The 15,184-nt window shown below is 44.7% G+C and overlaps 2 long non-coding RNA genes across 7 annotated transcripts in view; one reads left to right on the forward strand and one right to left on the reverse strand.

Moving 5' to 3' along the window:
• Positions 1-15,184, forward strand: part of LOC102155121 — a 65,368-nt gene that overhangs the window by 37,608 nt on the left and 12,576 nt on the right. The window contains exons 2-7 of one of the 6 annotated variants that reach the window (XR_005368427.1): positions 3,505-3,592; positions 3,700-3,979; positions 4,214-4,323; positions 4,675-4,796; positions 7,530-7,862; positions 9,127-9,424. This is a non-coding gene — a long non-coding RNA (uncharacterized LOC102155121). Of the gene's footprint in view, positions 1-3,504; positions 3,593-3,699; positions 4,324-4,674; positions 4,797-7,529; positions 7,863-9,126; positions 9,425-15,184 lie in introns of those variants that run through there. The other 5 variants (XR_005368426.1, XR_005368429.1, XR_005368428.1 and 2 more) reach the window with 5 other exon arrangements.
• On the reverse strand, positions 2,547-14,194 carry LOC106559620. Its single transcript, XR_005368432.1, has 2 exons — positions 13,674-14,194; positions 2,547-7,592 (listed from the first exon to the last, which is right to left on the reverse strand). It is a non-coding gene; the product is annotated as an uncharacterized LOC106559620 (long non-coding RNA).

The raw sequence follows: 15,184 nt of genomic DNA on the forward strand, positions 1-15,184 counted from the left end.
AGATTCCTCTTAGCAAGAGAGCACTGTGTACTAAGATTGGAAATGGTAGGTTTTTGGAGCAGAGTGAAAATATTGTGTTGACAGCCCTTTGCCTGCTTTAGGCAGCAGAGTTGTTTACTTGGGCTGGAGCACAGCTTTGTTGAGGCAGAGTTGTGGTCCTATCATCAGGGCTGCCTAGCAACAGGTCTCTGCCATACCACAAAATTTCAAACTGGGCTGGGTCACAAGTACCCATTTTGGGGGATTTCCGCATGACAGTCTCGCCTTCACTTTGTCATAGTGCTCCTAAAATCTGAGTCACATTGTAAGATGCAAGAGTAATTATTCAACGTTCCCCCAAATTCTCTTCTTGGGAAAGTTAAAAAGAATATTTGTTCTTTGAGTACATTTCTTTAGATACTACAGAGAGTTGGTCACTGTAGTTTACTGAAAATACTTAACTTCAGTTTGAATCTTATTCTGACAAGTCAGTTTAATATTTAGCAGAGTAGCTGACTGTGTACTGTGATCATACTATGAACAAAAATAATGCGTTTTAAAGACATATTTTGTCATTAGAAATGTTATTACCATGGAAATAAATAATATGTGGGCATATACATCCCACATCAGATTACAGGGATTGTGCATGGTTTAGAACGAGACTAATTTATAACTCATTCATTTATTAAACAAGAATTTCTGGAATGACTACTCTACTAGACTTTTAACTAGGAAAGTTAAAACATTTGCCACCTGCCTGTCTAGAGCTCACAATTATGGTAAGAGGGAAATAGTAGAGGGGAATTTAATGAGTGTTTGAGAATTATAATGTGTAGCAGGAGAAGTTCAAGTAAGGGTGAAAGATCTGGAGATTAGGATGTGCTTGAGGAGGGGGGTCCTCCATGCTGGAGAGTAAATGAGATCTATGCACGACGCCTCCCAGGTACTCCTGACAATAGAGCCAACAACAACGTACCTCTTGCCCCACCAATAGAAACTGGACATACGATGGTGTTTTTGCTGTGTAAAATTGTGAACCTGTGTATCTTCGGGTAAATTACTGTTGACATTGGCCCTGCTTTGCATTATTTATGATTTTAAAAAGCAAATTGATTTTATTACAAAAGAACTATTTTTCCTCAGAGGGTTTGTTGATTAATGTCTGTTGCAGTTAAAGTCTCAATATAGCCACTATGGACGTTGGTCACTTAATCCCTCTATCAAATGTTTTTATTAGCTACTGTGCATTATGTATTCAGAAACTCAACATTAAGTGGATTTATGCTTGGATCAGGTTGAAGGCTTGAGTTAGGAATTAGTGTTTTTTTCTCTATTTCAGTTTTTGGATACTCTTTGTGGATGAATTCAAGGTGAGCAGGTTAATATCAATTTATGCCAGTTTGAATCTTTCACCAGAATGTATACAAAGTAGACTATTGATCTTAAACTATTGCCTCTCTTGACTCTTTAAAAGCATAAAACTAAATCTTTCCATCTTTTTATAGTAACTTTGGCAAAATAATGTATGAGAGATGTTGGATATATACCTTTTTTTTTGACAATGATAATGGCATATTCATTCATTGCTACTAATTACAGAACTATGGTAAATATTAACTGGTTAAGTCAAATACCAGCCACATTTGCTAACTAGTGCTAACATTTTGGAGGAGGCTAATTTAGGTTTATCTGGAATGTTTGAAGTATTTAGTTCAAGAATCATTTCAGATCATAGGTACTCATTTCTTGTTAAGATTAAGTAGCTAATATCAAACTAGAATGGATTACATAGCAGGGCAGAAAGGAAAAAAATAGTTAAAATAGATATGATGTTAAAAATGACATAGTTGGATCATTGATAAGCACTTTAAAATAAATAATGATGAATAGGAATCTTGAGATTGATAAGGATAATGAAGGAGTTAGACCAGATAATAGTGAGATAGGTATAGAGATAGATGTGATTTAATATTTCAAGTAGAGAAAAGTAAGCATAGATGTTTCTTACCTATTTGATCTAGCTCTTGTTCTTGTCTTTGTATAAGGTTCAAATTTCATAGTACAAAATGTGTTTTTGAGATCTGGGTTTTTCTCCAAAATGGATTTGTTTTTGAATGCCAAGAACATCAACAAATAAAGTTTAATTATTCATTGCTCCCGTCCCCCTGCCCCCCCCCCCGCCTCACCCTTTAGCTTAGTCTTTAAAATATTTCTCAATTGTGAAACCAGTTATCATCCAGAAATGGCATATATTATATGCTTCCTTCACAATTTGAAATACTCAATACATTATTTTTCTTCTACAGATATTTCACCTTATTCTCTTCAATATATATACGTGCGAAGGGTTACTAAATTATTCCCATTAATTTTCCGGAAAGGGAAATAGTTGCAGGATCCTCTAAGACTTGGATTTCTTTGGAGTTGGCAGGCTTGAGTTCACATTATGTTTTACTTCATACTTCTGATTCTATACTTCTTAGTAATGTAACATTGGGGAAGTTACTCAATCTCTTAAAGCCTTTGTCACTAATCTGTAAAATGAGAACAGTGATGACACCTACTACATAAAACTGTTTTTTTAAGGATTAGATTCAAGTTGAGTGGTTAGTATAGTTCCAAACACTACAGAAAATGTTAGCTATAACCGCAATTATCGTTTCAAGTATTTGTCATGGGCTGAATTGTGTCTGCCCACCACCGGATTCATAGGTTGACATCCTAGCCCCCCGCATCTGAGAATGTGAGCATACTTTTAGATAGGGTCTTCAAAGAGGTAACGAAAATAAAAGGAGGCCATGTGGGTGGGCCCTAGTCCAACATGACTGGAATCTTTACAAGAAGAGGAGACTGATTAGCTTCTAAACACACAGAGGAAACGTCACATGAAGACATAGGGAGGAGGTGGCCGTTTGCGAGACAGAGAAACCGCAGTAGAAATCAACCCCGCTAACACCTTGATCTTGGACTATTAGCCTCCAGGACTGTGAACATTTAACTTCTGTTGTTTAAATCACCTCACCTGTGGTACCTGCTACAGCTGCCCTAGTGAACTAATACTGCCAAAAAGAGCACATTCCTCAATAACAAGTGTAAGGCAAGGAAACTTTCTGAAAGCTACTATGTTCGGTCTGTTTCTATCATTTTCTTGCATGGAAAATCATCCACTGCGTGTTCTACTCTCTGGCCCCCTATGTTGCTGGCTGTGGGGTTTGGCTAGCCGGTGTGCTTAGGCCTCTGATGAAGACAAACATGAAGATCATGTGGCTGTTGTAACCCAGATGCCCCAGGGCATAATATCAACAGCTTAATGATTTGGCATTTGCTAAGTCAATACTGGTTAGAGCAATAGGTCTGGGGTAAGGGAGGCAGAGGTGAATCAGAGTGAGTTTCATAGTTAAACATCACTCCATGAGAATGGCTTGTATTTTTCTACAGGCAGAGCTAAAGATGTTTGCTCATTTAGTGTTATTATGGGAGCAAAATCATGAAACATTATAGATTTTGTTTTCCTTAAACCAGATGGAAGCATGGTTTCATTGGAACCGGGAATAATAATGCCCACATGGACGGCTGATTGCTCTTGGCAGACGACTCCTCTGAACTCCAGGTGACTCTTTTTTTGTTTATAGCAATTTGGACTTCCTTTCCATTCCTTCTTCCAAGCCCATCCTTGCTGACGGCTTGTCACTCTACTTTTTCCCTCTGGCATACCAGTGTAGGCCAGATGCGGGCAACTGGGTGGAACTGACAGCAAGAGAATCCAGGTTACTTGAATTGTCTTGCCCTCTTTTGATGAAGCCAAGGCTCAACTCTTCTGGGGACAGGAAGCAACGACTTGCCCCTCGCCACTACCCTCAGGAATTTCTGTGGCCACACCGTACCCCTGAATGCTCCCTCGGTGACTGAAAGCAACTTGTGTTTTGCCGTCGGAGATGGGGAATAAAACCTAAGTCATTAACACGAATGCTAGGGGAGTCCAGGAGGTTGGCTCTCCGTAAGTGAGACCGAGTGTGTGTTTGTAAATTGCAGGTGGTGGGGAGAGCCTCTGGTCTGGGTCTCGGCAGGCCTTTGCGGAGGGTAGGGCAAGTGCGGAGTCCACAGCAGAGTAAGTGCCTGCTTACACTCCTGCTTACACTCGGGGCCTGACTTTTCCCCCCTGGGCCTGTTGCTGCTACTCCTGGGAGCATCTAGCCAGGAGCAGCTGGCAAAGGAGAGTCGTGGTTTACAGAGTCCCCAGCATCACAAAGCAGATGGGCATTTGGAGCGAAGAGACAACAGCTGAGGAGACATCACAGTCACTCGGCTTAAACCTTGTGACCACCCTGAGAGGCAGAGCAGGTACGGTCATCTCTGCTTCCTCAAGTCAGTGACCTGTTGAGGTGTTGGGAGTAGAACCCGGCTGGAGCTCTGAGTCTGAGTGGTGTGGTGATGCTCTATCTGCCCTTGGGTCTTGCCTGGGAGCCCGGCAGCCCTGCCTGGCTGGATCCAAGCCTGGCCTGATCCCCGCTTGATCAAGGGTGCTCTGGAGACGTGTCACACTTTCACCCACCAGGCCTGCAGCGTCAGCTTCAGTCAGTCCCTGACCACATTGTTTCTTGTATCTCACAACAATTTCATTTACTGAGAACTTTCATTGTTGTGGGCTATCGGGAGGGCTGCCTGGAATGTTCCCTGCACTGTGTTTTCCAGAGAATACATGATCAGGAAGCCCTTTATCTCTGTCAACAAGAGAGATCCAGAGATGGAGCCCAATGGATCACAATGACTTTTTGACCTGTGTTTCCTGTTACATGGTGCATCCAGAGAATGAGGTACAAGAGTATAAGTTGGAGATAGAAGTCCCAAGTCCAGATTTTTCCCAGCTGGGAAAGGTCAAAGTCCAGAAGCTGTGCCCTAGCAACTCTGTGCTCTAGCAACTCCAGTTTTGCCTGCCTTGCTCTGTAGAAATAGCATGTCTTGGTGGAAGCTGCAAAGTCAAACTGCACAAATTGAACTCGGGCCTGTTAGGTGATTATACACTGAGTTTACACTCTGCACCCAAACCTGCTACATCTTGGCCTGCCTGCCTGCTGCTTATACAAAAAGGCGTTCTGAGTACGGGGGTTTGGCCCAGGCAACACTGCCAGGAAAGAAAACCAAGGGTTTCGTGCTGCCTCCCAATCAGTGTGCCAGCGTGCTTGAGCAACTGTGAGAGAGGCCAAGTTCAGATGACAGGCGATCCGTGGGCCTGGAATTCCCCTAGAGGTTCCCATGGAGACTCCCCTGCGAGAGCTGCTCCCACAAGCCCTGGGCTTGAAAGGGGCAGGAGGCGCCTGTGTTAGTGAGGAAGGAGGGTCCAGAGTGTCTGGGTTGGAAGTGGGTGGGTGCCTGGTTGAGGATGGGTTTTGGTAAGAAAAGCAGCTCCTTAAAAAGTCTGCTGAGATGAACATTTCAGATTGGGGATCCTAAGAGGGTAAAGGACTCAGAAGGGTGACTTCCCAGTACCATCCCAGGTGCTCTGGTCACTCTCCCAAGACACCGTTGTCTGAGCCAGAGGTGGCGGAGAAGACGACGGTAGGTCTGCTCATAGGTCCTCCCTCAGGCCCCGAGGCAGCCTAGCTGTTAACAGCTCCCTGCTGCCTCCCAGCAAGGTCCAGCCACAGACTCACAGATCCCACAGACCCCACAGACGTGTCCCCTGCCCTCTCCAGGCCTGGAGTGGGAACGAAGGCTGAGGGGGTCCTCAGTGAGACTCACTGTTGTGCGAATCGGAATGCTTGGACAAGAGACCAGAATATTGTCGGTCTGCTTGCCCAGATACCCTTTGTGCCTACCTGTCCCTTCCTTCATTTATCTAAGTAGAGCTCTCAAGACTGGCTCTGTGTCAGGCTAGATACCAGGCCCTTGGGGTGCAGAGCTGAGCAGGCCAAAGTCGCTGCTGAGCCCCCAGTGTGGAGAAGAAGCAGGCTTGAGCGATTACAGTGCAGTACAGTGCAGCACCCCTGGAGCCTGGTCGCCGTGCTGAAGGATATGCCGGAGAGGAAGGACACTCGACTCAATCATGTGAGATCAGGGAAGACCTCCCCGAAGAGGTGGCAGCTAAGCTGAGACCTTAGGCCTAGTTCAAACCCAGCCCCCACGCCCCCTCCCCTTGGTCTGTCTGGGATGCTTATCTCTAGTTTTTCAGTCCAGCTTGTCTTTCCACATATACCACTCAGCTTCCTCCCTTTGCTGGTCTTATCCTGAACCTCAGATTCCTGCCTCCCCCCCCCCCCCACATCAAGCCTCTTTTCTCTCTAAATCTTTGTTGGTGTTTACTCTCTGTGCCAGGCACTGGGCTAGGAACCTTATGAAGGTTGCCTCATAGTCACTCTATGAGATAGTGGCATCTGCAAGGGTTCAAATCCCAGCTCAGCCTCCGTGTGGCTCCATTGCCATGACTACACAGTAAGCCTCATGACAGTACACACCCCAGAGTGTCAGTGTCAGGAATAAGTATATTCATATGTGTAAAGTGCTCAGGGTGACATCAGGGGCACCTGAGGAGCTCCATAAGTATTTGCTAATGTGGTGGTAGCTTCCATTTTACAGTTGAGGAAGTCAAGGTTCAGAGACTTTTGTCCCAGAGTTACACAGACGAAAATTGTCAGGGGGCAGGATTTGGAGGCAGGCTTCCTGACTGTATGTCCAGAGTGCCCTTTTCCATGACACATAGCCACATCTGCTCTACGGCTGACTGACACCAACTGTGGTTCAGAGTCCTATCTGCTCCCGGGTCCGAGGCCATGACCTCCTGCCCTGCTGGAGCAGCTGGGCTCCTTCTGGCCCAGCACAGCCTATACCCAGACACTGGCCCACACAAGAGTTGGAGCCCCAAGGCCACTCTTTGCCTGAGCCCATCCACTCGGACTGGCTGTGTTTGTGCAGAGGGAAAGAGGCAGCAGGAGGACAGCCAAGGATGCTGGAGGGCCAGAACAGAGGAAGGTGGAGGGAGGGCCATCGTGGAGGGACAGTGGGGCCAGAGGACAGGGAGGCAGGTGGAGCGAGGCTGGTGGGTAAAGAAGGGTTGCAAGTGAAGGAAAAATGTAGCCTCGTGGAGGCTTTATGCAATAGCTCGTAGACACTGACGATAAACACGGATGAAGATGCTAAGTTTAAGTGGAAATTTCTACAGTTGTTCTAATAGGTAGGTCTCAGAGCCACTCTCTTGGTCTATGTGAGCCCACTCTTCACTCCTGTGGGCCATCTGGTAGGAAGAGTGGTCTCAAGATGGTGAGATTGACCCGACTGGGAGATTGGGTGAGAAGGCGGGGTCCGTGATCTCCGAGTTCGTGCCCTTTCTGTGACCTTGGGGGAGATGACTTATCTTTCCGGAGCCTGTTTCCTCATTGGAAACTAAGGGAAATTTTGCAGTGTCCCTCTGAGAGATATTTTGAAGCATAGTTACAGACCATTTTCCAAATACAAAGTGTCAGATGTACAGCAAGAGTGCTGGCGTTTTGGCAAATCTGCAACTCAAGTTTTCAACTATTTTCAACTATATTTTCACTATTATTTCCATCCAGGAGCATTTTCCTAAAGAGAGGCCAGGTTCATCCCAGTGGATCCAATACTGTATTCATCTGCTCCTGAAAAACAAATATCAGAGTTATTTATTTATTCAAGTTTTGTTTGAGACATTTCACCCTATTATCCTCTGGCTGGACCACTGGACCTGCACTCAGAAATGGGAACCAGCTGACTAAATAAACACTTGCCTATGGAAAAAGAAGCAGGAAACACGTTTCCAAAACGAGTAATATTAACAAACTTCCAAGGGATATACAATCCATAATTAATGACAATTTGGAGGAAAAAAGACATAAAAACTTGGAATTGAAATATGACTCTGAGAACAGGTTGGTGAGAGTTTTTTTTTCTCTCAGTATCTGTCCACCCTTTTTTCTGGCCCCTTTCCCTTCTGACAGCCACATTTATTCAAATTCTTTCTGTAAATGTCTTTAGTCTGAGGATTTAGATCTTGGGGTTCAATATTTCTTGCCTGGACTCCCAGAGTGACCTGTTGATAGGAGCTTATTAAAAAAAATCTCAGTATGTCATGTGACCCAATGTAACTGATTCTAGCTAAACTCACAGGAGGGTTGGTCTTCTGGCAAGGCTGCCTTTGGGGTCGGATTCAGTGACAATGGACCACATACTAGGGCAGACTCCAGTCTAAGAGCCTAGGCCAAGATTCAGCAGGCCTCGGGTGCCTCGAGAATGGGTTTGACCTCCTGGATCTGCTCCTTGAGAGAAGCACTCCATCTAAGTCCCCCGCACCAGCCCCTACAATGCCAAAATTCAGGAGCCATTCACCCGCATGCGCCAGGCTATCATATCACTCTCCAGTCTTTCTCTCAAGTGTGTTTGGGACAGAAATGGCTAGTGACCCCTGAAGAGTCATGGTCTCCTTGCAAGTGAACAGTTGCTGTTGAAAAGCAGCTGACCATAAAGCACTGCATTTCTGAGACTACCCCCACCTTCCCACTACCCACAGTCCTCCCTGGGTGATTCATTCTAGCCAGTGAAATACGAGCCTGAGTGATGTGACATTTTCCAGCTGAGGTGGTTAGGTAGCCAGTGTTTCCCCTCACTTTCTTCCCTCCTTGTAGCACTAAGGTAGCAGCCCGCATCCCTGAGTCACTGTATGGATGAGAAGCCCAGGAGAGCTGCCTGGCCAGGACCATCTGATGAGAGTTTTTATGAGCAGGAAACAAACTTTTGTGTTTGGCTGTTAGTATATTGAGATGTTTATTCCCCCACTAGCCTATACTGACCAAGATCATGCCCGTGCAGCATTGCCCAAATATGCCTTAGGATAAGTGGGATTTCCCCAACTCCTAACTTTCTCTGTGCAGAAGAGTCCAGTCCAGTCCTTCCTATGTCCCTGTGGCCTTGTTGGAGTCTCTGTGAGTCTCTCTCTCTGTCTCTCTCTCTCTCTCTATGCTCCCAAATGGAGCCTCTCTGTGAGGAAACAGTAAAGCGCATGTAGAAGTTAAAAGCATGGTCTATGAGTCAGACTGCTCAGGTTTAACTCCAAACTCCACCACTCACTAACAGGTGAGACCTTGAGCAAATAGTTTAACGTCTCTGGCTTCAAATCCTCTCTCTACAACTTTGCAGAGTCATCATGAAGAACAAACGGAACATTTTGGGTAAAGTACCTGGCACACAATCAACACAGCAAATATTACCCCTACTGGTACTACTTACTGAGCCTGCCTCAGCATCACAGACTGTGCAAACTGAGCAATCCCATTGCTACTTTGGCCTCTCCTGCTTTCTCTTCACACGGATAATTCACACTAAGGACTCATACTTTTCCTTCATGGGTATTTGTATTTTTTCTACCTCTGTCCCCCAGATGTCACCCCTCCTTCTAGTCTACCTGAGATGCTATAATAAATTTACAAACTTATAAGCATTTTGCAAAATAAGTAGGTGGATCCAAAGGAAGTGTCCCCATGTGTGTGTTGAATGAACATTTACCTGCTTCCATAGACGGTGGGTCCCAAGAACTATGGTCCTCATGCATAAGCACTGCCCTCCCTGCCCTTTCCCCATGGTTCAATGTTGCCAGAAGCTTTTAGGGCTTTTGTAATGCAGAAAGTGAAAAGGGGAGATGGATCAGAAGTACCCAGACTAGTACTGGAAAGAGTTTCCTCCAACATTTCAGAGGAAAGAGAAGCTAGAGCATGTCTGGGGTAAGAAGGAAATGGAAGAGAAGAGGACTGTGAGCAGTGCTGCCCAGACATCTCTCTCTTTCACGATGGTCAAGAAACACAAATAAAGCCCTGAAATTAAATAGAGTTGCTCTTCGGGGGCTGGACTGTCTCTTGTGTGTCATGGTCTTACTCTGTGACTGGACCGTAGGGGCCTCAGGGTCATTAGAATAATGACACACTTTTGCATAGCTTGACATTGGTCTTTCAATCAGATCAAGGAGCTTATTTGAAAATTTAAGTCAACACTTGCAGCATTCGTTCAGCTGAGTAACAGGATCAAGGGGGTATATCTGGGGCAACAGGTATAGAAAAGCCATGAGAGAAGCTGGCAGGTTCTTGAGGTGAGGCGGCACCTGTGCTTTGTCCTTAGCTCTGTAAATGCTGAACAGACCAAAAGGAGGGCAGACTGCATGAAGGCAGACTTCCCCAAGCCCAGACTCTCAGGGCGCTCTCCTCCTATTACGATGCATCAAGCAGGGGGTCATCTGAACACGTCAGAGCCTTGACTGTTGGTCTCATTTTAGGTTCTGGTTGGAATTCAGACTCATTCACAGCCTCCACGCCTCTGAGCTCTGACTGAACCTTTCCTCATGGCCTCTGTCGGCATTCTCCCAGGTTGCAGAACCTGGCCTAGAAGAGCTTTAAAGATCATGTAGTACAACTCCCTCGTTTCGGACAGTATGAAACTTGAAATCCCATAGATTTCCTCCTCTAGCGCCTGCTTTGCTAAGCTCAGATGGTCACAGAATCTGAACTTGGCTGGTGGGTCAGAGGGTCAGCATTTCCCTGGAGGCGAAAGAGAAGCATCCTTCACAGCCACAGGGTGGGAAGACCTGGAACGTGAAGTTCCTAAAGAATGTGCACAGGGCCCCCTTCCTCCTGCAGCCCTGGGAGCGGAGGGCAGCAGGCACTCAGGCAGGTAGAGACGCCACGGGCTGCCTGCCCTGCTCACTGCGGCTTGGCGTCCGGTCCAGGTGGCTTCCTGGGGGCGCGGACCCTTACTCAGCAGTCCTTAGCACGAGGGCTCAAAGGTGAGCGGCATGGCACAAGAGCAACCTCAACCCTTTGGCTTAAGTCCCTGTCCTCTATTAAACGCAAATAGCCTTGAGCAAGAGGTGCCGTCCTGGGAGAATAGAGACCTGAGTTCTAGGACCTATTCCCCTGCCAGTCCTGAGAGACTGTGGGCAGCAGCTTTTCCAGAGGGCAGCTTAGGGGGAATTGGGTGTGGAGAGAAGCTGGGAGATTGTGTGCCCTGATGGGGAGCTCTGCTATCCGGCTAGCTTGGGCTGCCCAACACAGAGAGGTCCGCACTTATACTTAGAGCCCACATGCGACACCCTGGACAACTGCATCCCGAGCCCTTGTTAGGAGGCAGCCCTGCTCCCAGAGACATAAACCATGGATCCAAAGCCTCTATCTTTTGAGAGGAAGCTGGAGAGAGGATTCTGGGATTGCTCCTCTGGCCTGCATGAGACTACGGGATAAGCTAGCCAGAAGGTAGAGGTACCCATTGCGTCCATGGAAATCCCTTGATTACCAAACTAATGCCCCCTGAAGATTTTATACCTTAAACACTGCTTGCCAGTTTTCTCCAGTGGAAGAGGAGATGGCTACAGTTATTTTTGTGGGTTTTTTGTTGCTGTTAATGTTTTTTTACTTCTGAGGGCCCACTCGTTTTGGAGTTTTGAGTTTGAGTTTTAGCCATTTCAGGCAGAGGAGTCATTTTAGCTTGCTTGAGGGAGAGCTGAATTGTGTTAGCCAGAGAATTGTGTTGTAGCTAATACAGTGACTGGTGTATGTTGGCTTTGGGTTAGCTAAGGGGTTGAAGGAAATAGACAATTGCAATGTTTCCTGGCTATCTGCCAACTTTTAAACCCATCTTTGCTTTATTTTGGAAATTCCAGCTTTATGAGTCCTCCTTTCATCAGGAAGAATGCAGAAAATCAGTTCCCAAACTCCTTTGCAATTAGAGCACAGGCATCGGAATCAGAATTACATTGGACTTACAAGTGAGAACTTTAAAGGAAAAGGCTCTGGGTGAAACCCATCTTGCTGTCAAGGAGGCCAGCAGAGGTTTCTTTCAGAAGAAGTGGGACAGAAATTACATCAGTGCAGTGGCGTGCTGGTAGCCTTTTTCCTTGGTGGGGCAGCCACCAAGCAGCAACGTCTTAACCAGGGCAGTTCTGTAGTGTGGATTCAAATGTTGTTCTATGAGATTGGTTCTTCAGGCTAATTCTGTGAGCTAGCCAATTTCATTTTCATAAATTCCTTTCTGCTTATCAGATCAGCCTCTGTGGTTTGCAGTGGAGGGTCCTGAAGGATTCAGCAACCAATTGCTAACTCCACCATCCCTTCTTATGGACACTCTGAGCCCCGACATTGCTAGCCATAGCAGCAGCAAGAGTCTCTTGTCTCAAACCTCCACCCTCCACACATGTTATTTCTGCCTGTAAGATCCAGGCTTCCCACACCTTCCTCTTGGACCTATCCCCTCACATTGCCAAGCCAACAGCCACTTTGCAGCAAATGGATTGGTGAAGAGGTGGTTTGTAAACCCCATGTGACCACATGAGTCACCCTCAGCCTGGTTTCAAAGAGTCAGTCCATCATGAGAGAAGACAAGTCCTTGCTCCTGGAGAGAGAGGCCAAGTGCTCCTCTAGGATGGCTCCCCACAAGGAAGCCACCTTGGGGGTTTCCATTTAGGTTCCAAATGCCTGGCCATCATTCCATTCACAGAGCCTTTGACATCTTCTTGCTTAGATTATTCACCACTAGTCCATGATAGAATCCAAAGAAACGCCCAGTTAGCTAATTTCTGCTTGTTTCCAACCTGAAGTATTTATAGAATGTAAACTCCACAAGGATAGGAATATGTTCAGTGACAGAATAATCCTAGTGGCTAAAACCATTCTTGGCACATAGTGGGGTTCTCTATAAATCACCGTTGAACAAATTGTGAATAAGTGGTTACATTTGTTTATTCTGCAAACTTTCTACCAGATAATGGCCTAAAATATACTCTGGTAGGATTAACAATACAACTTTGGAAATTTGGTATGTCTTCAGAGTTTCACACACACAAAATATTTATATCTGCCTATTCTAGAAACTTATAGCTATGATAGGGGATACCCAGTGTGAAACCATAGTGGAGAAGACTGGTTTACCGCCATGATATTTTTGATACCACCCACTAATTAAAATTTTTTGGCACTTGAAATATTTTTATTTGAGGCAGCCTGCTAACCCCCTAAATCTCTACTATCTGAAAAGCATCTCATCTTTAAAGACAATGAAGGGGCAACTGTGCATATTGACAACTTTGGTTTTCAGCCTCATCTTTAATGCCTAAATAAACTAAACATAAGCCTCCCAGTGATGCCACCATCCTGTACGTGGTCTCTAGGAGATTGTATAGAGTCTCACATTAGAGACATTTTTAGCTGTGGCTGACATCATGCTAAACTATTTGCATGCAACACCACATTTCTCTTTCAAGGTCTTTGAAAGATGTAAGTCACATAATAATCTTCAGTTGACAAAAGAAGAAAGTGATACATTAAATTATTTGCTAGTGGATGGTGGTACCAAGATTCCAATCTAGTCCAGCTGACACTAGAGCCTATAGCCCTAATCATTGAGTATTCTGTATCTGATCCCCTAGAGGGTTTCTGGGGCTCCTCAATGTCTGTATTTGGAAACAAATAGTCAAAGATGATTTTCACCCATAAATATCCAGTTCCCCCTCTAAGTCACAGCACCTACTTAAGGCTCAATGGGAGGCATTATGAGAACTTAGACAACCCAGCGAGAGTCACTGTTTCTAGGATATTATTCTCTAGTCTTACACTCTGATATGCCCCATCTGCACAAATGCAATTTTTAAAACCAAGTATCTCTAGAAAATGTTCTGTGCACTCATTCAGCAGAATGCAAAGACTCACCCTTCTATCTTATCTTTTTGGTCAAATATTCTGTTCTCTTGTGTCACTCCAAGTGGATCCAATTTTGCAATTTCTCTGACGGAAAAGTTCTGGATTGCCAAGTGACTTCAGTGGTAAAGTCTTGACAGCAAAACCTTTTGTTTCAATTTGCCATAAGGAAAAACTTGGTCACATTACATCAGCTGTTTCAGACTTATCTTCTGTTTGCTGCAGAAAGTTTGCTTGAATAGTTTAAACACTGGTGAAAAGTGGAGGGGGGTGAGCAGTGAGATGGAACACCGCCTAGTTTCCAATCCTTCACCTCTTATCCATCAAAGGAAGAAAGAAATTCAGAGACTATTTTAAAGATAACAGACTCTCAGTCATAGAGCTCTGTTATAGTGAGCTGTGAATAAATGATTTTTCAGATGCTTCAAACATACTACTGTTTGTGGAGAAAGATTTTCTTCCTTAAAATTTGTTTTTATCATGATAGTAATGCTTGTGTGAAAAGGCAGTTAAAGAAAGTCATCAGGAAAAAGAAAAAGAAAAAAGACATCTAGTAAAATCTAAATTACCCTCTCCATTTCATGAATCCATTCTCTAGAAATAACAGTATTAAAAATGTTCTATTTAATTTTCTACTAACATATAAGCACAGATACATATATTTTATAGTATTTGTATATATGACAAGCTTTATGTCATTGTTCTAAGGCCCAAATGTAAGATAGAATTTTTTTAGATTAAGTTAGCTGATAGAAGTCCCTATCTAAAAGTCTCTTACCTACACCTCCTTTTTTTTTTTTTTTACAAGTATGATATTTATGGACATTTCCCTTCTTTGGACAGTGCACTGAGAATCCAGAGATGAAGTGAATGTTGGCCTAAGCTATTTCTGTAACTAGAACTTGTGGAGAGATCTAATTGTGTTCTATCCTGCTACCTAAAGTCAAACCTGAAAATCCAAACCTGAGTTTATAGCCAACACTGGTGTAAATAAAATGAAACCAAAAAATTTTCAACCCAGAAAACAAACAAAAAGCCCATTAACACAATTTCCATTTCTGGGGTGCTTGGTGGCTCAGTCAGTTAAGCAACCTACTCTTGGTTTCAGCTCAGAACATGATTTCAGGGTCGTGAAATCTGGCTCTGTGCTTAGCTCAGAGTTTGCTTGCGACCTTCTATCCCTCTCTGTCTGCCCTTTCCTCTGTTCTCTCTCTCTCTTTCCCTCCCTCTAAAAAAATAAATAAATCTTAAAAAACACACACACAACAATTTACACTTCTTTGCCAGAACAGAAAGTCATTGTCAAATAAAGGATATTAATGCTTAAGTTTGGTAGACAAGCAAAGTAACCAAGAAGAAGAAACCAAGCCCAGCTGAGCCATTTGTAGAGGGGTGAACCATTCACTTCCCACCCGCACAGGGAGGTTGCTAAGTGGAATCTATCATTCAATGCCCAGCAATGGAACGGAGCCAAATGTTCCCAGGGAGGGGGCTTTCTCACTATCTTGGGCTCACCTAGGAAA

The sequence above is a fragment of the Canis lupus genome, chromosome 13 (assembly GCF_011100685.1).
Source record: "Canis lupus familiaris isolate Mischka breed German Shepherd chromosome 13, alternate assembly UU_Cfam_GSD_1.0, whole genome shotgun sequence".
Taxonomy (NCBI): domain Eukaryota; kingdom Metazoa; phylum Chordata; class Mammalia; order Carnivora; family Canidae; genus Canis; species Canis lupus.